The sequence below is a fragment of the Protopterus annectens genome, chromosome 4.part0, assembly GCF_019279795.1.
Source record: "Protopterus annectens isolate FY-2018-M chromosome 4.part0, PAN1.0, whole genome shotgun sequence".
In the NCBI taxonomy this organism is placed as follows: Eukaryota; Metazoa; Chordata; order Ceratodontiformes; family Protopteridae; genus Protopterus; species Protopterus annectens.
Genome location: NC_056733.1, coordinates 1,542,066,747 through 1,542,091,176, shown reverse-complemented (window position 1 = coordinate 1,542,091,176; position 24,430 = coordinate 1,542,066,747).

Sequence of the window (24,430 nt, the reverse complement as noted above, 5' to 3'; positions counted from 1 at the left end):
TAGCTTCTTCTCAACTATCTCACTGCAAACATCAGTTTGGTTGTGATGCATCCTGATCTGAAACTATACTGCTCATTTTTCATCTTACCTTGTACTATTCTGTATATTTATTTAACAATCACCCTCTGAATTTGATACCTCTGTACTGCCCACAGTTGTGAATATCCCCTATGCTCTTGTACACTGGCATTAGTATGATTATTCTCCAGCTTTATGGGATATGCCTTTCTCTCCATACAGCTATGTGTACATTATTGAGCAATGTCTCCCCTAACTCACCCATCAACTTGATCATATCGGTATTGACCTTATCTGAGTCTGATGCTTTCTCTGATTTCATTTTAGTTAGCGCTGTTCTTACTTCTCCTAGGGTGGCCTGATCTTCTTCTTTAATCATAGGCTGTGTCTGCAAATATAGAGCTTCTGTTTTGTTTTCTTAATTCAGAAGTTGCTGTAAGTATTCTGTCCATCTGCCTTTGATGTCCTGTGGACTGTTGAGAGGGTTATTGCTGGCAATCCATATGAAAGGTGTTTGATGACTATCGTCTTTATCTTTCTGTCATTTTCTTGTAATCTGATCAAATTCTTTTGTGCCATCTGCTGAGTCAGAACATGGTAGAATGCCTCTGATGCATTGTTTTTCCTACTGCATCAGCTCTCTTAGCCTGTTGTTCAGCCATCCAATATTCTTTCTTAGCCTACCCCATCTTTTCTATCCCCAACTTCTTCCTGCACTTCTTCTTTCTTCTGATGACTTCTTGAACTTCTGCATTCCACCAGCTTTCCTAATATACCTTATTTCCATACCTGACTCAGCCACATATCTGTTCTAGTCTTCACACTTGCTGTTTTAAGGTGCTGCCATCTTCTTCAACTTCACCCATTTCCTCTTCTTCCTGGGGTACTAGAACCTGATGTGTTTCCATGAACTTTTGTGCACTCTCTCCAGTTAATTCCAGGTCTTCAGCCTAGTCTCTGTTAGCCATAGAGACCTTTCTGACCACTGATTGCAACTGACTGTGGTGGTGTACAATGTGTCATGATTATGATGTTGTTAACTGTTTGCTCTTAAATGATGTTGGCAAGTATTTTAATAAACATTAAAGAGTTAAAAAAAATCAAAGCTATTGTTGAGACTATTGCCTGTGATATAAATAGTACCTGCTGGAGAGATGGGTATGTATCTCAGAAACTAACCCATCTATGGAACAGATTCCTCATCCATGTGAAGCAGAGTTCCTCCCTAACCCAATTCTACTGCAACTTGGACAATTGGACAGGAAACTGGAAATTCATCCCTGGTTTGGCACCTATGTCTCTAATGGACATAGATAACCTGTAAATGGTTAATCTCACAGGCCAATGCTTACACTTATCAAGGGTATCAGAACTTGTCAGACATTTAGGATGCATGGCTAGGCTTAAAAAGGTCCTTGTTGTCATTAGCCTAGTAAACGGGTCTATATTACGTGATCAAAAATTCAGATGTTCAAACACGTAATGATTGACCCCAATAGAGCAAACTGGGATAATGGCAAGCCTCCCTGCACCCTCCACACCCCCCACTACTTAAATATACCAACTCCGAGACCATACTACATTGCAGTAAATGGAAATCTCCCCTTACGGAGATTTCCGTTTACATGTTCGTCATTCTGCCATTTCGCTCAATTGGGGTCGATATGTTTGAACATCTGAATTTTCAATCACGTAATATAGACCCTAGTAAACATCTAAAAACCTATGAACCTATAAGAATAAATCAGTTACAAAACTTCCAAATGCATTGACAATAATAATTCAGTCCTGACATTGAAGGGATTTTAGGAGCATTCAAACAGTATTATGAATCTATAAATAAAGGAACAAATAGAGTAGAAGGCCAGGGTGCAATGGAGACATTTGTCATATAAATATTAGATACACATTCAACTGTGAGAAAGGAACAACAAATAAACTAAAGAAAACAAACCTCGAGGAAGAGGGAGAATAATTACCAAAATATATAATTTCCTGAAAAGCTCATAGAATTAATAAAGAAGGGATTTATTATTGTACAGCCCAAAGCCAAATTTCCTTGAGGATAAACATTAACAAATTCTGTTTTGAAACAAGACAAAGATGGAGATCTGTGTTCATCCTGTAGACCTTTCTCATTACTAAACACTTACTGTAAAATATTTATGTCAATATTAATTAGCAGATTAAAATATCTTTATTACCAAAAGGCAAATACAAGACAATATAAAAATGACAGGGGGATTTAACAGAGCTTACATGATAATTTTTACTATGTGTGCATTGTGGCTAGATGTGCACGTGGCCAAGAAAAGTTTTAGATTCAGTAAACTCCACGTAGCGGTGCATAGCAGTGTGCAGTGGTACACATTCACACACAAATATGGAACCTTTTGTGGCATGCAAATTGCAGCATAAGTAACTGAATTTTATGCTAATTAACCAAATCAACATGGTGGAGAGATTTAACAACCTCTAAAGCAACAGTGTAGATTCTGTAACCGTGTTGGCCTTGTATTCCAAAACTTTCCAAATACAGCCACAGAAAAAAGTGTACATGGAAGCATGAGCTAATAAAAGCTCTTACATTTTTACAGGACTGCCCCTAACATGTAACACCACACCTATTCTGACCTAATTACACAGGACGGATGCTAGAAAATCAGTGTAACAATCATAATAATTCCATTTTAAGTGCCATGACATAAATGCAGCATTGCTCCCCCACCACCATATGAAGAGTATACTTGTAAGTAATGCAGTCTGCTAAAATGTGTAAACCTCCATGAAACAGACTAGTATAGTGTAATGCAATCATATTCAGGATGTAGCTGATGAATTACAGTATTCCTCTGTTACAGCATTGGGCTACCATGCAGTTTCCCTGATACACAGATACTAATCATGTAGATTCTGGGCTGTCAGCATGGTGAAGATGTAAATGAGATTAAAACTCATTAGAATTGTTGAGTCTCAAAAAAGAGTAACCATGTAGGGATGTTCACTTTGTGTAGGCACTTCCACAGTGTTCATGTTGAATGCATGGCAGCAGTGAATGCTGACATCATGGGGGTGTGTCAGGCTACACTTGCAGAGGTGAGCATGTAGGGCTGTGAAGGGTGAAATCGCATGTAAGCACTGCACAATTCCAAAGTTCTGTGTCATCCTCATTATTTGTTTGTTACAATGTTTGGTCTCTGGTTTATCTTATTTTTTACTTTGTCATTGTTTGCATGACACAGCACTGAGTGTAACCACTAGAAATAGAAGAATAAATGGCAGGTTTCTCTGTGTTGTTATGTAACTAGTCCTGTGACAGCACATGTATGTGTTAGGGCTGGAATATAGATGGTCATTGGTTCAACTACAGAGTGTGTAACCTTTACTTCACTTTTTATGGCCATATTTGCACAATATCATGAGAACAGAGCAAGTATCAATTTTGCCTATGCTTATCTTATTTATGCGAAGGTGCGCAGAGGTGAGTGGAGGTGCACAGAGTTATGCATAGATGCGTGCAGTGACATAATGAGCAAGCAACAGGCATGTTTAATAGATGCTGGTTAGAGCATAAGTAGGTGAACTGCATGTTCATCAACCAATACAACATGGTGGAGCTATTCAAAAATGTATGAGTATCCATGTAGCCTACATCCTGTTTTTTTCCTTTATCCTTCAATACCATTGGAGTAGAGACAAGAACATTTTAACTGACACAATGCTAGGGGCTGCTGCAGCTATTCAACATCTTTATGTACTAGAGGCTGAAGCCAATGCTGCTGGTGCTGCTAACAATAGGCCTAGGCCAAGAAGGAGAAGACTGTTCGGGCTCAGGGTAACTTTTCAGGTGCTACATGAGCTAGAAATTGTAAAGCGCCACAGGGTGGACAGGGACACATTACAAGAACTATGTGAGCTCTGCTGCCATCAACTCAGAGCCAGAGCCAGCCAAGGAAAATCCATCCCAGTGGAAACTAAGGTATGTGTAGCCTTTAGAATGTTAGCTATTGGTACCTTTCAAAGGCCAACTGGGGACATAATAAGTGTGTCACAGGTATCAATATCCAGGATCCTCCACCAATTTCTGGATGGTATGCTCATACATGCCAATGAGCACATATTTTTCCCCGTACTTCTGAAGAGAGGGCCAGCAGTATGGAACTGTTTTACCATGTTGCGCACTACCTTGAAGAACTGGGTGCCATAGATTGCACTCATGTACACATTACAGCATGGTAGGATCTACATTAACAGCAGAGGATACCACTACATCAACTACCAAGTTGTGTTAAATGTCCAAGGAATTATCTTGAATGTATGCGGTGGCACCCTGGCAGTCATTATGACTTCCATATCTGGCACACATCACAGCTGTACCAGATGTTTGCTAGGCAGGACATCCCACAGAACCATTTACTATGGAATGCTGGCTATGCCCTGGAACTGTGGCTGATGACATCTATCAGAAGTGCACACACACCCATGGAAGAACACCATATTGAGGCACATGTTCAAACTAGACACATCATAGATCATGTGTTTGGACTTCTGAAGTCACTATTCCAGTGCCTAGATATATCTGGTGGAGCCATGCAGTATAATCCAAACACATGTACACAGACACTCACAATATGTGCTATGATCCACAAGCTGATCATGTGGAAACAGCTGCAGCAGTATCAGCAAGGGGAAGGGACACACATCACCCAACGATGCCTAGGTCACTGCAGCCACAGCCAGAGGAGGACTGCTGTCTCTATAGGCAGACATGGCCATGCTCAGTATGCCCTTGCTTTGGTTAAGAGATAACACATAGCATATTCACTGACCATCTAGGGATCTAATACCTTTCTACTACTCATATACATATAGTAAAATTGATGTCAGGCAACTCACACAGTCTTTACCTCCCCATGTATTGGCTGTGTACTGCTTGTATCAGACACAGTCAGCCCTGAACTAAAGGTGTGTCAATTGCTGCATTCACAAGGTAAATCCTGAACCTACAGTGTATTCTTTAATGCTATTATGACATAGCTTTGTATTTCCTAACTTGGTACAATAAGCAAGTAAATAGTTGTGGATTTGTACAGAGTACCTTTGCATGTAACACCAAACACTTATTTTACTTATATCTGTCCATTAGTAATTAGTAGGCCTCAGGTATGAAAGATTCACAGTCATGCCTCTGAAGAATTCTGGTGTTCCCTGCATGGCCTCAGTTTAGCACTATACTTTTATACTGGTAAATCATTAAAGCCCGAAGTTAGAAAGTGATGATTACACACAGCAATTTCAGGCTTCAGACTTGTTTGTGTCATAACAATAACTGAGCTTTGCCCCCCCCCCCATAAAAGACGGGTGTACCCTTGTTCCTAAAATAACAGTAACCCAGCTATGTTACCCCCAAAAGAACAGTATATCTGTGCTTGTGCCATCCAACCTGGACTTCATTTGTTGGCAAATGCATATCATATTACTCCCAGCTAACATCCTCTCGCATGTTAAGGCCAACGATATAGAATGGCTTACACACTGCACATGTTAGATAACTGATGCATGATCAAGAAACACAGAAAGGTAACACAGATCTGTATATTTGTAAGCATAATTATGACAGGTTGTGTGCTCCCTAACTGCTCGATGTCCAAATACAGTAAAGAGAATTAAATGTACAAATCACAGCTGATGGTTTCATAGCAGTGTACATTCTGATGCAGTTGGTTGTGTGAAGAACAACTTTGTTTTGTTGATGCAAAGCTGTTTGTGTGGCTTAGTGGACTAAGTCATCACCCCTCTTTTCTGAAGCTGTTTTGGTGTGAGGGTTCAAATCCTGATATATAGACATTTTTGATGTGTACTATCAATTTTTACTGTGATTTTACAGATTTTGTGTATGTGTTCCTTAGTTTTAGTATATTTTCCTCTTTGTCTTCTTTTAATTCCTCTTTTGCATGATGTGCCACATCCCCCCCTCCAAAAAAAAAAAAAAAAAAATGGTTTGGCTAAACTTATCTTATTTGTGTGATGCACAGCATTGCAGAGATAGGGAAAATCCACATTGCCAAGAAAGCAGGCACCCAAAAATAGAAAACAGCAGATACATTCAATTAATACTTTTAGCCATCCCAAAAAACTGGCCTGGAGTACAGATGGAACTGGGGACAGTAGCAAACATTAGCAATGCACTGCTTTCTTGCATACAAACAGGTCTATGCCATATGCACGCACACTTTGTTAACCATTGAGTAAATCCAACGCTCACTGCACTATGGAATTGTATATACAATATCTTATTATGGTGTTTATTGTTCAGTTCCTTTGTATGACATAAAACTACATGTGGAAATGTTGCAAACTAAGGACAGTATAACTATGTCTTATATTTACAATACACCCATCCCCTCCCCCCAAACCACCGCAAACAAGCACTACAAATCTGGCGTCTCATTACTTTTTCCACACATATATCAACCACAATACAAAGTGTTATACATAATGTTGTGTGCTCAGTCATGGACAGGGCCACTTGGTGGTGCTCACAGCCTTGCCCTGCAAAACTCAAACAGCCAAGTATGCTCAATAAGGGTACTAGTGATGTTATACAGCTAGGCTTCCAAACAGCCTACTGCTATTAGACTACTAGCCTCGGAGGACACTGTGAAGTGATGTACCTATGCAGGCTTCCCAAACTCTTGTCTCCCATATGACCTGTCAATGTCATCTACTATAAGTTCGCCTGCAAACCTGTCAAAATCAGAGTTGATCCATGACCTGTCTGATAAATACTGTGTTCTGTAATGTGTGTGCTGAGATAGTTAGGGATTCTATTCTCACTGCAGTCAACTTGGTATGTGTGTGTGTGTCTACACAGAAGATCAAAATTGTGTATCCCACAATTACCTCTCCAGTGGCATGGCTTGACAGTTTTTTGAGAGTTGCACAAGCCTACACATCCAGTTCATGCAGGCCTTCCAAACTCTTTTCTCCTAAATAGCTTGCCGATGTCATCTACTATAAGTTCACCTGCAGTCCTGATGAAATCAGACTTGTGCCGTGGTGCATGCATTAAGTACTGTGTTCTGTTGTCTGTGTATTTAGATAGGTGGGGGCACTATTCTCACTGCAGTTAACTGTGTGTGTGTACATTGAAGAGAAGAAGTGTTTATTCCACAGTTATTTCTACAATGGCATGGCTTGCTAGTTTTCCAAGACTTACAAAATCCTACACATCTATTTCATGAAGGCCTCCCAACCTCTTGTCTCTCACATGGCCTGCCAATATCATCTACTATAAGTTCACCTGCAGTCCTGAAAAAACAAACTTGTGCCATGGCGTGTGTGTTATGTACTGTGTTTTGTAGTGTGTGTACTTAGATAGGTAGAGGTTTTATTCTAACTGCAGTCAAATGGGGCTTTGTGTATGTGTGTTCATTGATGAGCTGTTTGCTGGACTTTACAATGAGCCTTTTACAGCAACATGTGGGACACTGTTATCTTGCCCTTAGCAAACACTGCTGATGTCATCATCTATAAAATGTTGTCTAACACACTGAAAGTCAGACTTGAGCCATGGAGCTTGCTTTAAGTAATGTGCTCTGTAGAGTATGTACTTAGATAGGCAGGGGTTCTAGTCTCACAGCATTCAAACAGGAGTAGGTTGGTGTGTTTGTCTGTGTGAGCTGTTGCTGGACTTTACAGTGAACCTTTTACACCAGCCTGTGGGACACTGTTATCTTATCCTTACTAGGTTATACTGTAAGCAAAAGAAGCTGCTATCTACAATTACAAAAGTGACAACCCAGAACTGGAAGACCACGGTCCTTGGCCTAAACAAGCAAATAGGATGACTTTTGCAATCTTTCACCCCAACCCTTATTTTATCTTTTTTTCTTTCCCTCACAGCACAATGGAGTAGGCCTGGCCCATGGGATCCACCTGCCCCCATTCCACTGGCTATGGCACGAAAACCCAACACATCTGAACTGCAACCTGGTAGCACCTATTGTGCTACCCCTCCACTACCTGGCCCCTCAGGTATTTCCTCCCTACAGGACAGGCCTGTGGTTCCCTCCATGAGCAGTGCAGAGGGTGTGATTTTTATCACCCAAGTACAACTGCCAGGGATGGTGTGCAGGATTGTGCACCATGCTGTGGGAACAGACCTACACCAGATGGTGACACTGCTCTCATCATTGCACTGAATAACACAAGGAGATGCATATGTCAGAAGCTGCAGCCATTGGTGCAGTGAGGTGACTGTGATGACAGTCCAGTGGGCGAGGGCTCAATTGTCGCTGTCACCCAGCTTGACATCCATGGGTCTGTGAGGTTTACACCCTTATCCCAACCATGGTGTTCCCCCACATCTTGTCTTCTTCACTGTCCCTCTGTCTTGTCTTGCATGCCCTGTCTGTCACTTACCTGCCTCAGACATACCTGTGTCCCTTTCCCACAATTCCTCTCTCTCTCTCAAAAAAAAATTAAAATAAAAAGGACACCTGTCCCCCAAAAAAGTCCCATACATAGCTATCCATGTTAAAAGTGTGTCTACTTGACACACTTGATTTGGTCCAATTGGCTATATAACATTTTTGTGTTGTTGCCACCTCTCAGTCCAAATTCATCTAATCTTCTGTACACATGATCAATTTTTCAGGGCCCATTGTCAGTATACATCATATATTCAGAATACATACATGTTTTGTCCACCCGCCACAAGCAATACAATCCTGGGGGCTCAATATTTTTTACACACATATATCAACTACACTACAAATTGTAATATATAATCTTTTGTGCTCCCACATGGACAGGGCCAGTAGGCAGTGCTGATAACCTTGCTCTGCTAAACTCAAACATCCAATTATGCTCAATAATGTTACTTATGTTTTTGCACAGCTAGGCTTCTACATACCTAGGACTGGCCTCATAGGAACCTATGAATCTACATGCCTATGCACGCCTCACAACCTGTTATCCCCTACATGGCCTGCTGATGTCATCTGCCATAAGTTTACCTGCAGCCATGTAGACGTCAGACTTGTGCCATGGCACTTGCGTAAAGTACTGAGTTCTACAGCCTGTATACCTAGGTAGGGGTTCTGCTCTCAATGCAGTCAACTGTGTGTGTATGTGTGTGTGTGTGTGTGTGTGTGTGTGTGTGTGTGTGTGTGTGTGTGTGTGTGTGTGTGTGTGTGTGTGTTTGTGTGTGTGTGTCTACTCAGCAGACTAGATGTGCTATCCTACAGTTAGTTCTCCAATGACATGGCTTGCTAGTCTCTTATTGATTTATAGATTTATAGATTAGTACTAAGCTAACTGCCCTTGCAAGCCATTTTAAGCTTAGCCAGTTATCCATTTTGAGACTCAAACCCTGCACCTTGTGTTTGTAAGGCAAACACCTTAACCATTAGACCACCCTCCCAACCCCATACTTCATACTTGCAGAAGCCTACAGATGTTACATTACAGCTGAGTGCACCTCCAGGTGTTTCTGCAGTTTACTCCTACTTCTCCTCTAGGCATCAAATATTGCTTGTTCATATTTGCATTAAACAACATACAAGGTAACAGAATGATTTATCTTGACATTTGACCTCGTCAGTAAGCATTTGTTAGAACTGTAAATTGATAACTTTATTTTTTAAAGGCTCAAGCCACACCCACTGGAAGTTAAAAGTACATACTCAAAAGAGCTGTACTAGAGGGAATGAGTTACAATTACAGCAATCTTTTTACATCAGCATGCAGAACACTATCACCATATGCTCAACAGATGATGCTGATGTAGTCAGCTATATCAAATTATTGTATATACAAACATTCACCAGGCCAGGATTAAACACTTGCCTGGAGCCCAGACAGACTTTACCTTAGGTGCATAGTAGGTTGCTAGGTAGAGGACTGGTGACAGACATGCTTTGGGGTATGTCTGGTATGGAGAGAGGGGATGGGTTTGCTCCAAACTGTCTGGTAGCAGGTTGGTGATGTTCTCAGGGGCAGTATGAATGGTGCCATCCACTACTAATTGGGCATAAAGCTCTGCCTTCACTTTAAGATTTCTGATGTAGCTAAAGAGTGACTCCTGATTATCTTTAGCTAGGGATGCTACTTTAGGTTTGTACATGGCTTTAGAGGACTTCTCAAAATAGCTAATTTCCTTGTTCAAGCTGTGAAGGGCATCCTTCCTCTGCTGCAGTCGGTACTATCTTGTTCTTAGACATTACTTTCTTCCATTTTCTGTATAGGTTATGTATTCTTGATGCACGCTAGGGTGACTCGTTGTCTGTGAGGAACTTGCTTTGATCCATTTATATTCAACTGACTCTATTTGTTTAGCTCTTTATACAGGCCATTTGTGTACACCTCTGTATAGCAGTCATTGTTGACAGTGGTAGTAGTGGGTTTGCAACTCTTTATGGCATCAATTAGGAGCTGATAGTTTGCTTTGGATACATTTTTCTTCCTTTCTGCTCTTGAGGGGTGTCAGGTATGATTGTGAATAAGAATGAGACTGAACTGTGATCTGACCTGGCCCGGGGGGGGGGCAAAACACAGGGGCTGGTACAGAGGACCATTATGTTGGTCAGTACTAAGTCTAGGACATTCAAGCCCCTTGAGTAGATGCAGACTATCTGTTACACAGCATGTGTATTAACAAAGTCCAGGAACCTTAGGGTGAGTGTGCTAGTGCACAATGTATGACTCCATATCGATGGAAGGATAGTTGAAATCACACATGACCAAGGTGTTTGGCTGTCTAGTGAGTGACTCATTTAGGTCCAAGTAGGTAGAATGGTCTTTGTGGTTCATGGTATGGGAACTGTAGCTATTAATGATTAGAATGAGGTTTTACATGCAGTTAGTTGGACTTGGAGTAATGCTACAGAGATGGACTCTTTGACCAGTCTTGTGGTGTGTTTGTCTTTAACAAAGATGTAGACACCTCCACCTTTATTTTTTTCATGCTTGTTTTGATGCGCGAATGTCTCAAAGGCATTGTACCCATGCATGGCCAAGGTGCTCTATGCAGCCTTGAACCATGTCTGTGTGACTGCACAGACATGGTGATCTTCCAAAGTAAACAGTTCTTCTAGTGAGTGCAGTTTCTGATTTACATTTGGCATAGCTTTCAGTTTGTCTGTGGTGGATTCCTTTATGTTGGGACTTGAGTTGTTCCAGCATTGCCTAAGAAGGCCACTATGGGGGAGGCAAGCACCTTCATATAGTACAGTGAGGGATGTCTCCAGTCATTCACTGCAACATGGACTACGACAGAGTCATAACAGTACTTGTTGTTGAGAGACTTGAGTGTGTGTGTGATGTGATGGACTCTGGCACCTGACAAGCAGATAACTTCTCCAGACTGGTGAGGGGAACATCTGTGAGTCTCACTATGGAGTCGCTTATAAGCAAAACATTTGGTTTTGAGATGTTTTGCCTGAGGGCCTTATTGGCTGAGACACTAGTGTGTGTATTATTATGTGTAGTGGATTCTGTTGGGTCTGCATTGTGTGCAGTAGGTTTGCCCTTGGGAGGTCTCCAATTTTTAGTTGGGCTTCTAGCAAATACCTCCGCATATGTGAGTTTATATGTTGTGAGCTTATGTGTAAGAGGTGAATTATGTGTGCTGACAACATGTTTGCTATCTGGTTTGTTGTTATGTGAGAGAATTGATTCCAAATTCATAGTATAGATACAGCTCTCACATGTTGTATTTGCTTTAGCAGTAACTGGTCATCAGTGTACATGAGGCAACTGCTGTGTTGCCTCAGGATGCCCATGTAAATCAGACTGCGTGGATAAGTGGTAGGAAACTGTCCATCCATTATGGAAGGTATATACTGTAAGTAACTAATGAGGAATGGGATAGATGGACCAGATTTTGGTGTAAGACTAACAAAATGTGTCTATTCTATGGAGGGCTAGGGTTACAAAAATGTGTCATTGTTTCCCAATGAACAACTGAGTTGCTCACAGGGCAGCAGTGCAATTTCTGAGCAGCTACAGTAAAATGAGTGCAAACACTCCAAAACACAATGCTGGAATACAAGCAAAATTAAACTATTTTAAACAAGTGAAAAGGGGAAAGACCAACAGTGAGCCTTATTCAAGCAATCCCCAAGTCAGATGGGTTCTTGGATGCATAGTTCTGCCACAAGGGTGCAGGGGGGCTTCTTAATGTAAGAGGGCTGGTTTTAGTGCTACAATGATGCCAAACAGTCTAGATTCAACAAGTTGGAATCAAGCCTATCCTATAAAATGCAGAAGTACTAGAAATTCAAAGTGCAGAAGATCACAATCACAACAGTAGAACAAACGGTTTTAATAAAGCAGCAATCCAGCCAAATGCTCCAACAAAAGTGTAGACAAATAACCTTTCTAGTGTGAAATAAGTGGTCTGGAACATAAGTGCTTAAACCAGAGCAAGACACTTTCAGAATAACAGACACAGTAAGCCTTCAACCAGCAATTCCAGCTTACAAGGGTGTAGGCTATCCTCCTGTGGCACAAGAGTCTACAGAACAAACCTTCCTAATGTAAAATAACTGGTTTGAAGGCCAAGTGCTTAAAGTATAACAAAGAGACTTAGAACAACAATCACAATAAGAATTCAACCAATAACTCCCAGCTCAGAAGGAAAGAGGCTACCCTCTCCTCCCACCAGAGCGTAGACTACAAACCTTCTTAATGTAAGACAACTGGCCTAAAGCCCAAGTGCTTAATAGGCTTAGAATAACAGTTACAATATAAAGGGATATTAGACAGATGACCGTGACATATCTTTTAATCCATAATGGCATGGTTAGTAGGCCCTGTGTTATCTTGGTGAGAAAGCCCTGTGGTTTCTCCAGCTGCTGCATGATCTTGATAAGAAAGCCCTGTGGTCTGTCCAAATACTGCATGTATCTGGTGAGGTGCATGCAAAAGAGAGCATTATACTTTATTACTGTTCTGATGAATTTGACTATAGTGCTGTCATACAATCCTGATATCTGAATGTGATGGCATGTCTTATGATGTACACCATACATATGTACTAGAAATCATTAAAGAGAAAGGTTATAAAGTAATGACACACATTGCAGTTCCTGACTTAACAACCCTTACAAGACAATACACTAGAAAGTACTGTCATAATGATGTTATCCACTGTATCATTGGGCAATGCAAATCTAACTGACAGGTACAATTATCAATTTAACAACACAAATGCAGATATACCAGGCACTAATGTAGCTATGCACCCTGTGCATCAGACCCAAAGCTTTTGAATCCCTGAATCCAAAAGAGAGAAAACAGGGATATGGCACAGCTATCATCACTTGCACAGGGTGCTGGCATGGGCAGGAAGTCTAAGCTGACACAAAAGGTGGGTGAATGTGTGTGAGAGAGAAAGGGAAGCAGGCAGGATGGGTTCTCTGTGTAAAAGTGGTGTATAAGACTCTGCATGAACACAAGCAAACTCACTGCTAGCTCTACACCTTGGTATGTCAGACAGGTGTGAGCTGTGCATGGTAGAGGTGAGAGTTCATCGTTGTTAAGCCAACTATGGGAACTGGCTCTGCCAGGAGTTGCACTGGCACTTCCATGCCCAAGGTTAGATGAAGTGCTGCTACATGATTGTGACCAATGTTTGCTGGATGTATTCCCTTCACAGGAATGCCCAGGACCACGACTGTATGGCCTGCCAAGTCTGGGTGTGGACAGAGCACTCCCCGATGGACCAATGGAAGTACTTCCATTACCGTACCATGATCGGGAATGGCTGTGTTGACTCTCAGCAGATGTTGTGGCTGACCTACTACCACTTGGATGCCATTCACCTCTCAGCAGATGTTCCCTCACAGACACTGCTCATTCCATGACACTGTTCATTCCATGATAGACACCCCTCAGACTATCACAGACACTTCACAAATACCAATGTGTCATTCCTCCGATCCAGGAAATCGGTGACACAGTAGAGGCAGCCATGCATGTCAAATTGTGTAACATCCACAACCCTGAACATTTGTCTGGAGCACTGTTCTGAACATGCCTGTGCCTCCATGACAACCCTAAATATATGTTGGGTGACAATGAAAGAGACACCTGCAGCAGGAGGATGAGGAACAGAAGGCCCCCTATGAGCACCCTTATCAACCTTCTTGTTTGGCACCTCACCAACACTTTGGCTATGGCCAGACTCAACAGGCACTGAAGCCACAGTAGCCACAATTGTCTGCTCAATGTCATCACCCTCCACATGTCCTATATCTGGGGGCTCAGTGGACTGGGTAGGCATAGGCCTATTGGCTGTGTCTGGGGGAAAAGAAGGGAGGGCTGAATGTCAACCTCTGTGCCAGATTCAACCTGTACATCCCCTGACTGGGCTTCAGTTTTGCCACCATCATCATCAGTGTCTGATGAGACACTCACATCAGGTGACACAGGGCGCACACTCTCACTGTCATGATCACCTGTGATAGAAAGGGAGAAACAAAGCCATACATTAATACCCTCACTACTATGATACTATGGTGCAATATATGCTAAATAACTAACAATACTATCACTATTACAGACAGTACAGCAATACTCACAACTGGCCTAAAATGACACATTAGATTTCTAGAAATTGACCTGCAGTACTGAAATAACTTGATTTGGCTTACCACCTGCAGGAGACCTATGCTGCTGGATTCCTGAAGGTCCTGAAATAAGTTAAGCAAGAGGTAAGGCCAACATCATCACATTTAATAGTAAGACAAGAGGTACTACATGTAATCCTCACAATCAGCATGAAGTGTTACTTTAACAAGAATGTGGCTAGCAACTCCAAACTGAGCTTATCACTGTACTAATATTCTATCCCCCCCCAAAAAAAAAAACACAAGTAATGCAGAATTAACTTTTATTTCAATTGTTTTACTATACAATAGTATTGAACTTCCTGCGGAATACCTACCAAAATCGGGCCTACCTGAGAACATCGGCAGATCAAAATGCCGACGACGAGAACACTGACACAGGAAGAGTGACAATGGAAATAACCGGCAGTTCGAAATCCCGACTCTAAAAACACTGACAGGCGAAATGAGCATGACTGTGTAAGTATGCGATAGTGACGGACTTTAGGGTTAGGGTGCGGGTAAGGTAAGTGTGCATTAGTGATGGGCTGTAGGGTTAGGGTGTGGGTAAGGTAAGTGTGCGATAGTGACGGACTTTAGGGTTAGAGTGCAGGTAAGGTAAGTGTGTGATAGTGACAGACTTTAGGGTTAGGGTGCGGGTAAGGTAAGTGTGCGATAGTGACGGACATTAGGGTTAGGGTTTGGGTTAAGGTTAGTGCATAGATAGTTGTGTATGTAAGGTTTAGTATAGGTTTGTAAGGTTTTTGGTGTGCTTGTGCTGTGTGTGTGTTGTGCGTAGGTGTTATGGTGTTCAGTAATGTGGACTGTCGGTATTGTGTGGTTTCAGTGTTTTGGTGTCTGCGTTTTGGCTGTCGGGTTTGTGGTATGTCGGTGTAGTATAGGGGATCCCAAAAATCAGCTGATGCTATTGCATACCCAGTATCGATACTTATCAATCGAACCATAGAAGAAGCTAAAATTTCCCACTATCTGGAAAATATCCTATGTAATCCCACTCCATAAAGGAGGTAGCTCTACTGAATTCTCCAACTATAGGCCTATAGCTATACTCTCTCCACTTGCAAAGATTATGGAAAAATGTATTCAGAGACAGTTTATGCATCACCTAATCCATAACCACCTCATGGCAGATACCCAGCATGGTTTCAGACCTCACCACAGTACTACCTCAGCCCTTCTAGCCTTTACCAATGTCATAAACCATAATTGAAACAATAACCATATTTCTTCAGCCCTCTTCTTGGATCTCTCCAAGGCATTCGATATGGTTGACCACCAACTATTAATCCACACCCTGCAAACACTCAGTCTACATCCTAAAGCCCTTCAATGGTTTAAATCCTATCTAAGTGATAGATAGCAGGCCGTTCTTTGGCAGAATAAACTCTCTAACCTACTACCTAACACCCTTGAGTACCACAAGGCTCTATACTAAGGACCCTGTTACTTTCCATTTTCATCAACGATATGAATAATGTCATCCTAAAAGTCAGCTGTATCCAATATGCTGACAACTCTACCCTGATTTGCTCAGCCACATCCCTAATAGAGTTACAGTTAGCCACCCAGACCACCTTTAACACAATAGAAAACTGGCTTTCCCAACGACGTCTGATTCTAAATCCTAAAAAAAACTAAAATGCTGTTATTATTACCTACATAAAGGTCTACTGCCGTTAACCTTATAATAAAAACAAATGATAGAACAATAATCTCCCCTGACCTCTCCTGTAAACTATTAGGTGTCATTATAGATAATAATCTAAAATTCAACCTACATGTTAACCAATTGATCAAAACCATTAACAAAAAACTAGGATCACTTTACAGAATAAAAGCCTTCCTAACTCCCCCCAGCCAAAGTTGCCATAGCTCGATCCCACCTTCTCTCTACTCTTCTGTATGCATCCCCTCTTCTCTCTAATGTTAGCAAGACTGTCATGAACAAACTCTCAATCTGATATAACCACATTGCCAGGTTTGCCACTTGGCTGCCTTTTAGGACACATCACTGCTTCAATCTAATCCAGGTTGGATGGCTTGAACTACCCAGTTAAATACTATATAACCAATTGGTTATGGCCCATAAAATCATACATAACCCTAACAATACCCCTGCACTTAAAGATCTTGTCACCTTCTATAATAATCCTAGACCACTGCGCTCCTCCAACAGACTCCTTATTCAGCTATGTAAAACTAATAATTCAGCCGGTGACTCACTCTTCGTAAATTCTGTAGGTAGATCATTGAACTCTCTACTAGCTGATATTACCTTATTCTCTTCACTTAGTCAGTTCAAAACTAGGCTCAAACACCACCTGGGAACAAACTGGCTATGTCACTGTATCAAGCCTGGTTAACCTGTCTCTGGAATGTGTAAATCTGCTAGGTAGACTACTATGCAATTTTATCCGAATCTCTCACTGAATAACACTAGCTGACGATTTGTTATAATGTTTGCTCTTCTAATCACTGAAAATATTCTATATGTAATTTGTATTGTCTGCCCATCTAATCTCTGTAAATAATATATTTGTTATTTGTAATATGTGACATGTTATGATGATTTGTTATTCCATAGAGCTTTTCTCCCCGGGCCTCCGGTGAAAATGGACATGCATCCAATTGGACTATCCCGGTCAACCTGGAAGCTCTTCCTGGGACTGAGAAGAAGTCGCACCCACATCAAGGACATATTGTGGACCACTCTGCTATGAGTTGTCCTGTGTCAGAAGATTCACCAGGAATTCTTCATTGGGGGTGAGAGCTAGCTTTGCAGCAGGCCCACCCCCAGTTACCCTCTGGTTCTGGGCAACAGCAGCTGCACACCTCTGTGGAGATGTGAGCATGTCAGTGGCCCTGTGGCACATCTGCTCATAAGTACAGTCTTGGCCAACCACGGCACTTATATTAGCAAAGATTTCCTGCCATATCTTCAGCCTCTCTGGCATTTTGGAACAAACTCTTCCAAGAAGAACAATACCATGTTGATGTAGCACATGCACTATTATTGTGTTTTCTGCCTCACTGAATGGGGGGTCTGCACCTCAGTAACATTTTTGGTCTTAAAAACAACAGAATGATAATACATATAACTATCATATAACTACAAGGTAAGTGTTACCAGATAAAACAGCTAAGGTAGGCAGTCAGTAGTATCCACTGGAAAAACATACCACATACGATATATGTGAAATACTAACAATAGGCAGGATGCAAACCAAGGAGAGTAGAAAGGGCAACATATCCTTGTATGTGCCATAGCAGTAACTTAAATGTGCCACCCCTCAAAAGAACAGTCCATTCTAGTTTGTGACATAATGGTAACTTCTCTTTGCTTTCTCCCCCCTCTAAAGAACAGGCACATGAATTACTTTGCTAATAAAACACATTGAAATGTTAGACATGCATTCAAAGGACCTGTCTCTGAAATATTTGTACATATGTATTACACAGCATACTGTTTTCATGTATTGTCAGTCATTTGTACCTCTGAAATGGCTTGACGAACATGGCCATGCCATCAGTACACAGTAACTAATGCATACAGATAACAGTGGAAAAGACTTTGCTTCACATTATTCATTAATATATTACAACACATACATTATGGAGGTAAAAAAAAATTACAGCATACATGCTGGAGTTCAGTACTCCTCTGTAAAGATAGCTTGGGAAATATTTTACTTTGCTGAACATGTAGCAAGTATCCTCACCATCAGTTTGGCTAGGTACACATTTGCCTTTGTATGATGGAGAAGATTATTAATGGACTGCATCTGTATAGTTTGTGTTTCAGACATGCTACTTACAGCATAAGCAGCCGAACTGCATGCTAATCGGCAATCTGGTGGAGCTATTCAAGAAGTTATAAAGTAATCATTTAGACTCCATGCTGGTTTTTCCTATGGATTTCAAAAGTAGTGACGTACAGACACAGAAAGTCTACACAGACAGAATGTTAGCAGCTTAACTCAATTTGTATGTGCTGCAGGCTGCAGTCAGTCCTGCTGCTGCCAATAGGTCTAGGCTGAGACAGAGAAGAGTTTTCAGGCCACAATTAACTTATCACAACATACATGACATGGACATTGTAGAGTGCTACAGGATCGACAGGGACATAATACAGGAACCCTGCAACTTCTTCCATCCTCAACTCAGAGCCAAATCCTTAACCTTCCCATGTATTGGCTGTGTACTGCTTGCATCACAGTTAGTAATGAAATAATATTGTGTCATATGTATAGACAGATACAGATATATATGAATTTACCTAATTACATTTCACTGAATTTCTTTCTATAGGTAAGAACAGTAGTAATAATAATAAGGATAACCTACTTACTGGCAGACAAAGATTGAATTGCTGAGATTCAGCTGGTTAAAGAGTGGAGTTGCTACATAGGAAATCATTTGTCAGTGAGTTGTGTCAGCCATTAGAGCAGGCATGGGCAAACTACGGCCCGGGGGCCACATGCGGCCCGTTAAACATTTTGATTCGGCCCGCCAAACTTGGAACCCCTTCATTTCCAATTTTTCTTTTCTTTTTTTTAAATTTTTGCACTGTCGGGGCTGACATCATCACGTGTGCGATGACGTCAGCACCGTCAGGCTACCAGCCAGTCGGAATTGAGCTCAAGGAGCTCGCATCATCATTCCGGCTGGCTGGCTTATTGCTAACAGTCAGCGGAATGCAACATGTGGAACAGAAGAGGCTGACTCAGCGAGCCCTGAAACGGATTCATGGCAGCAGCAAAGGGGCCAGGGATATAGCGAGCTCACGGAGCTGGGATTAATGGCGTTAGCAGGCTGGGGGATACAGCGAGCCTTGAAACGGAGCCGGGCCCAGGATTAATGGCAGCAGCAGCAACATGAGGATGGATTGAACAGAAGACGCCGAGCACTACTCAGGGTAAGAGAGAGAGTGTGTGTGTGTGTGTGTGTGTGTGTGTGTGTGTGTGTGTGTGTGTGTGTGTGTGTGTGTGTGTGTGTGTGTGTATGCGATAGGAAAGAGAAAGTGAGTGAATCACTGAATGCAGGTTTGAAAGGTGAAGTGTGTGTGTGTGTGTGTGTGTGTGTGTGTGTGTGTGTGTGTGTGTGTGTGTGTGTGTGTGTGTGACTGATCGGAGAGAAAGTGAGTGAATGCAGGTTTGAAAGGTGAAGTGTGTGTGTGTGTGTGTGTGTGTGTGTGTGTGTGTGTGTGAGCGATCGAAGAGAGAAAGTGAGTGAATGCAGGTTTGAATTGTGAGGAGTGTGTGTGTGTGAGCGATTGGAGAGAGAAAGTGAGTGAATGCAGGTTTGAAAGGTGAAGTGTGTATGTGTGTGTGAGCGATTGGAGAGAGAAAGTGAATTATGAAAGCTGACAAGATTCTGTGTCTGTGTGTGTGTGTGTGTGTGTGTGTGTGTGTGTGTGTGTGTGTGTGTGTGTGTGTGTGTGTGTGTGTGTATAGATTGCAGCATCACTGTTCAAAACTTGCTGAAGTTAATTAGATGTCCAGTTTCACTGACAGAAAATGTATCTGCGTGTAAAATGATTTACTAGCTTATTAATTTAAGCACTCCTAAAAGTACACTATTAAGTAGGTAAGAAGAAGCAGTTATTACTGTGTTCTGTTTGGTTCACAAGGGATTAATATGTAAGCAGGCACTTGAATATGTAAGTCCCCTCCTTGTCTGTGCAGCATTTTCCATAAGTCCTAATATTACTTTTGATTTAAAATGCCCCAAAGAATGTGATCTAGTTTGATATGGTCCAGAGGACCTGGACATAGTGTCACTGGAGTGCACCTCAGAAGCCATTGTTAAAATTCCTATACTGTATTCATATAAAAATAGAATGAAAACATTTTTTAGGGAGCCATTGTGTATGCTCATGCAATGTTACCTGAGGTAAAATGGTCTTGGAATCCTTCTCTTCCAGATGAATCTTCTCACAATATTTACTAGGTAACTGGTGTTAATGTTTTTGTTTTACAGAGGTATTAAGCTATTTTTATATGCTGTACCTAATACAGTTTTGTGCATTTATGTCTGATTTGTATTTTTATGCTTTTAATTATTTTTGTTATGTTTTATTCACTGGGTTTCAGTAGTTGTATTGCAATTAAGGCTTGACTGATAGTGAGTCCTAGTGGTCCAGCTCACCTGCCTGAAAGTTAAATCTGTTAAATGGTTTCACGGTCATTGGGAGTCCAGTTTTGTTCATTGGGAATTCATTGTAGTGATTTGTTGTATTGATTTGTCAGTGATGTAAAAATGACTGTGCAATATTTAGTCCCACATAGTCTCAACATCATCCCATTATGTCTTGCTATAAATTAAAGCAATCTGTAAGTGTTACTATGGGTGTGCCATTTTTTTTCTTTCTTTCTTATTTACAGTCATTTTCTTCATTTTCATTGGAAATTAAAGCACATGTTTTCTCCATATCCCAAGATGTGTATTTTTCCCCCAATGAGGTGATGTTTTCAAAGCATGCCATCTATCTGCTCCTGTTCCGGCCCCTTTGTCAAATGTTAGAACTCAATGTGGCCCATGAATCAAAAAGTTTGCCCACCCCTGCATTAGAGCATGAAAGTCTGTGCAAAGTAACACATACTCTGTATGATTTAAAGAGGGAAGAAAATAAAGGAAGCTGAATAATTTAGGCCCTCTCTTTTCCAGTCCTCTTTTCCACTTGCTGGTGTTCTTAGGTACCAGTACTAACAAAAACAGAGTGAAACGTAATGCATATAATATCTGTAACATTTCTATGAAAGAACTAATATTTATTTTTATAGCTAGCTCTCGGTTCTTTATTCCTTTAAATTAAGCTGAAAATAATTGGATCATTCAAAGTCATGAATATCAGAATTATACTAGAAAGGAGTTCATAGGTTCATAGGGCATTTATAAGCCTAGCCAGAATGTGTTTGGCTTTCGCCACCCATTTTAAATTTATTTTGCTTTGCCCTCTTTCGAGGTTAGTATACTGTGCCTCTGTCTAACAGTGACACAGAAGTGATACCTGGGGTAAACCTATGATCTCCCATCCACTCATCAAGATTCCTCTTGAATAGAGTCAATGAGGGACTCTGCCTAACCTGAACTAGGATTTTATTCCAGAGTGAAGGGAGCCTCTGGGTTATGAATCTGTCCCTCCAGCATGTCCTATTTATTTCAGTGCTGAGGTTCAAGTCTCTTGAGCGCGTAGCTCGATGGGATTTGGATTTTCTGAGGTGCAGCATGTCCATTAATTCCGGGTTTGACATGGCTTTATACATCAGGCACAGCTCGCCTCTGAACAGGTGGTATGCCACTGAGTAGAGCTGGAGTTTCTTTAACCGGGCAGCATATGGCATCTGTTTGAGCCCTTTGATCCTCTTGGTGAGGTACTTTTGTGGTCTTTCCAGTTGCTGCAGGTGTCTGGTAAGGTACATCCCAAAAGGGGCATTGTACTCAATTATGGGCCTGATGAGGGATGAGTAAAGAGGCACGATGACCTCCCCTGATCTAGATGTGAATCCCTTCATGATTAGGTGGGCTATATAAAATGTTTTTCTAACCACTTTGGAAACGTGGTTGTCAAATGAGAGATTGCTATCAACTTGGGTCCCCAAGTCCCTAATTACTTCTTCTGTACTTAATGGATTACCACCTATGTGGTAATTTGTGGGCACTTTGTTTTTGCCAAAGGGGATGACTATACACTTTTTGGCATTTAGCTTGAGGCCATGGCTCTGGCACCAGTTGTCTGTTTCGATGAGGCCCTTTTGGAGGATGCTTGTGTCGGCTGGAGAGTCGATTATGGCGCCCAGTTTGCAGTCATCTGCGAACTTGGTCAGCCACAGTCCTTCCGTGTTGGCCTGTACCTCCGAGAAATATATACCGAACAAGAGAGGTCCCAGGACTGAGCCTTGTGGGACACCACTTGTAACTGGTTTGGAGTCTGACATGGCTCCAGCAATTCTAACCATGTGGGTTCTGTCCTTGAGCCAGTTTGCAATCCATCTAGTGACATAGGGTATATATTTAAGCTGGTGAGCTTATCTATAATGCCCGAGTGGGGTATTGTATCGAAGGCTTTTGCGAGGTCCAGGTAGGCTGTGTGGACCACCTTCCCCTCGTCAATGGCCTTGGTGACTGTTTCAAAGAAATCAACCAGGTTTAAGAGGCAGGATCTGCCCTTAACAAAGCCAAACTGGGTAGGATCCAGTGTCTGTAGGTCCCCAATATCTTTATTTATGAGGTCCATGATGATCCTTTCCATAGCTTTGCAGACCAAGCTAGTCAGGCTTATGAGATGATAGTTTCCAGGATCCGTTGAGGCACCACCTTTATGGAGAGGGACCACTGTTGCTGTACGCCACTCTTTGGGCACATATCCTGTAGTAAGGCTGAGACTGAACAGTAGTTTTATGTTTGGGTTTAGCTCTTCTTGGAGTTCATGTAGGATGCAGCCCGGGACACCGTCTGGTCCCATTGATGCTGTGTTTTTTGCTTTGGAGAGGGCGGCTCTTACCTGAGCATCTGAGATGTCAGGGGGGCAGCACTCTGCTGGGATAGATATTTGCCCTTTTGGTGGGGAGGGGGGGAGTTTGCGCTGAACCTGTCAGCTAGGATGTTGGCAATGTCTGTGGGTTCAGTGTATTTTTTGTCATTTTGGACTAATTCTGAGCATATCTGGGAATTACCACCCAGGTTCCTAACATAACTAAAGAAAGCCTTGTGATTATCCTTAGTGTCCTGTGCAATTTTTCTCTCTAAGCTGGCCTTAGACAATTTTATGAGTGCCCGTAGTTTTTTGCTAATACTGATCAGTGATGCCTTCCCTTTTTGGGATTTTGCTCTATCATTTAGTAGCTTCCTCCTTCTATTGTATAGTTTGTTTATGGCTGGGGTCCACCAGACAGGACGTCTGTCTTTGGAGGATTGGGTCTTGGTTTTATTTGGGATCACATGATCCATGCATTCCTGAAGGTGTTCATAGAATGCGTTTATAATGGATTCTGCGGTCTGGGCCGTATTTTCCACAGGCCCGGGGGCTTTGAAGGATTCTACCTCGGTTTTGAGGAGTGTGAAATTTGCTTTAGAGAAGTTTTTCACTGTGGTTTTCTGGGCAGGGGGTAGGGTCGGGATGTGAATATCCAGTGAGATTAGTTTATGGTCTGATCTTACCAGTGAGGGATACACTTCTGGTCTGGAGCATAGAGTCCCCATGTTGGTGATGATCAGGTCCAGTATGTTTTCCCCTCTTGTGGGAGTGGTAACAAGTTGTTCCATAGCATTTGAGTTTATAAATTCTAGGAACCTTTGGGCTAGGGTGTTGGAGCTAGAGTAATGCTCCCAGTCTATGTTTGGGTAGTTGAAGTCGCCCAATATAATGGTGTTTGGAGAGACCTTCATATTTTCCAGTGTTCTCAGGAAGGCCGAGTGGGGTTCCTGGGTTTGGGAGGGTGGTCTGTAGCAGGCTATAAACTGGAAGGCAGTTTTACCCACTGTTAGTTGCACATGGATAGTCTCTGATGCTTCGTGCTTTTCCACCAACCTGGAGGTGTGGGTATCTTTGATAAATATCGATACTCCTCCTCCTTTTGTGGTTCGGTCCAAGTTTTGGGGCCGAAAAGCATGATATGTGGTATAACCTGGTAGTGCTAGGGTGCTCTGGGAGCCCTGAACCAGGTTTCTGTTACTGCACAGATATCGATGTTCTCCATGCTAAGAAGAGTTTCGAGTGCGTGCATCTTGAGGTTAAGACTTCTGGCGTTGAGTAGCATTACTCTCAGTTTCTTATC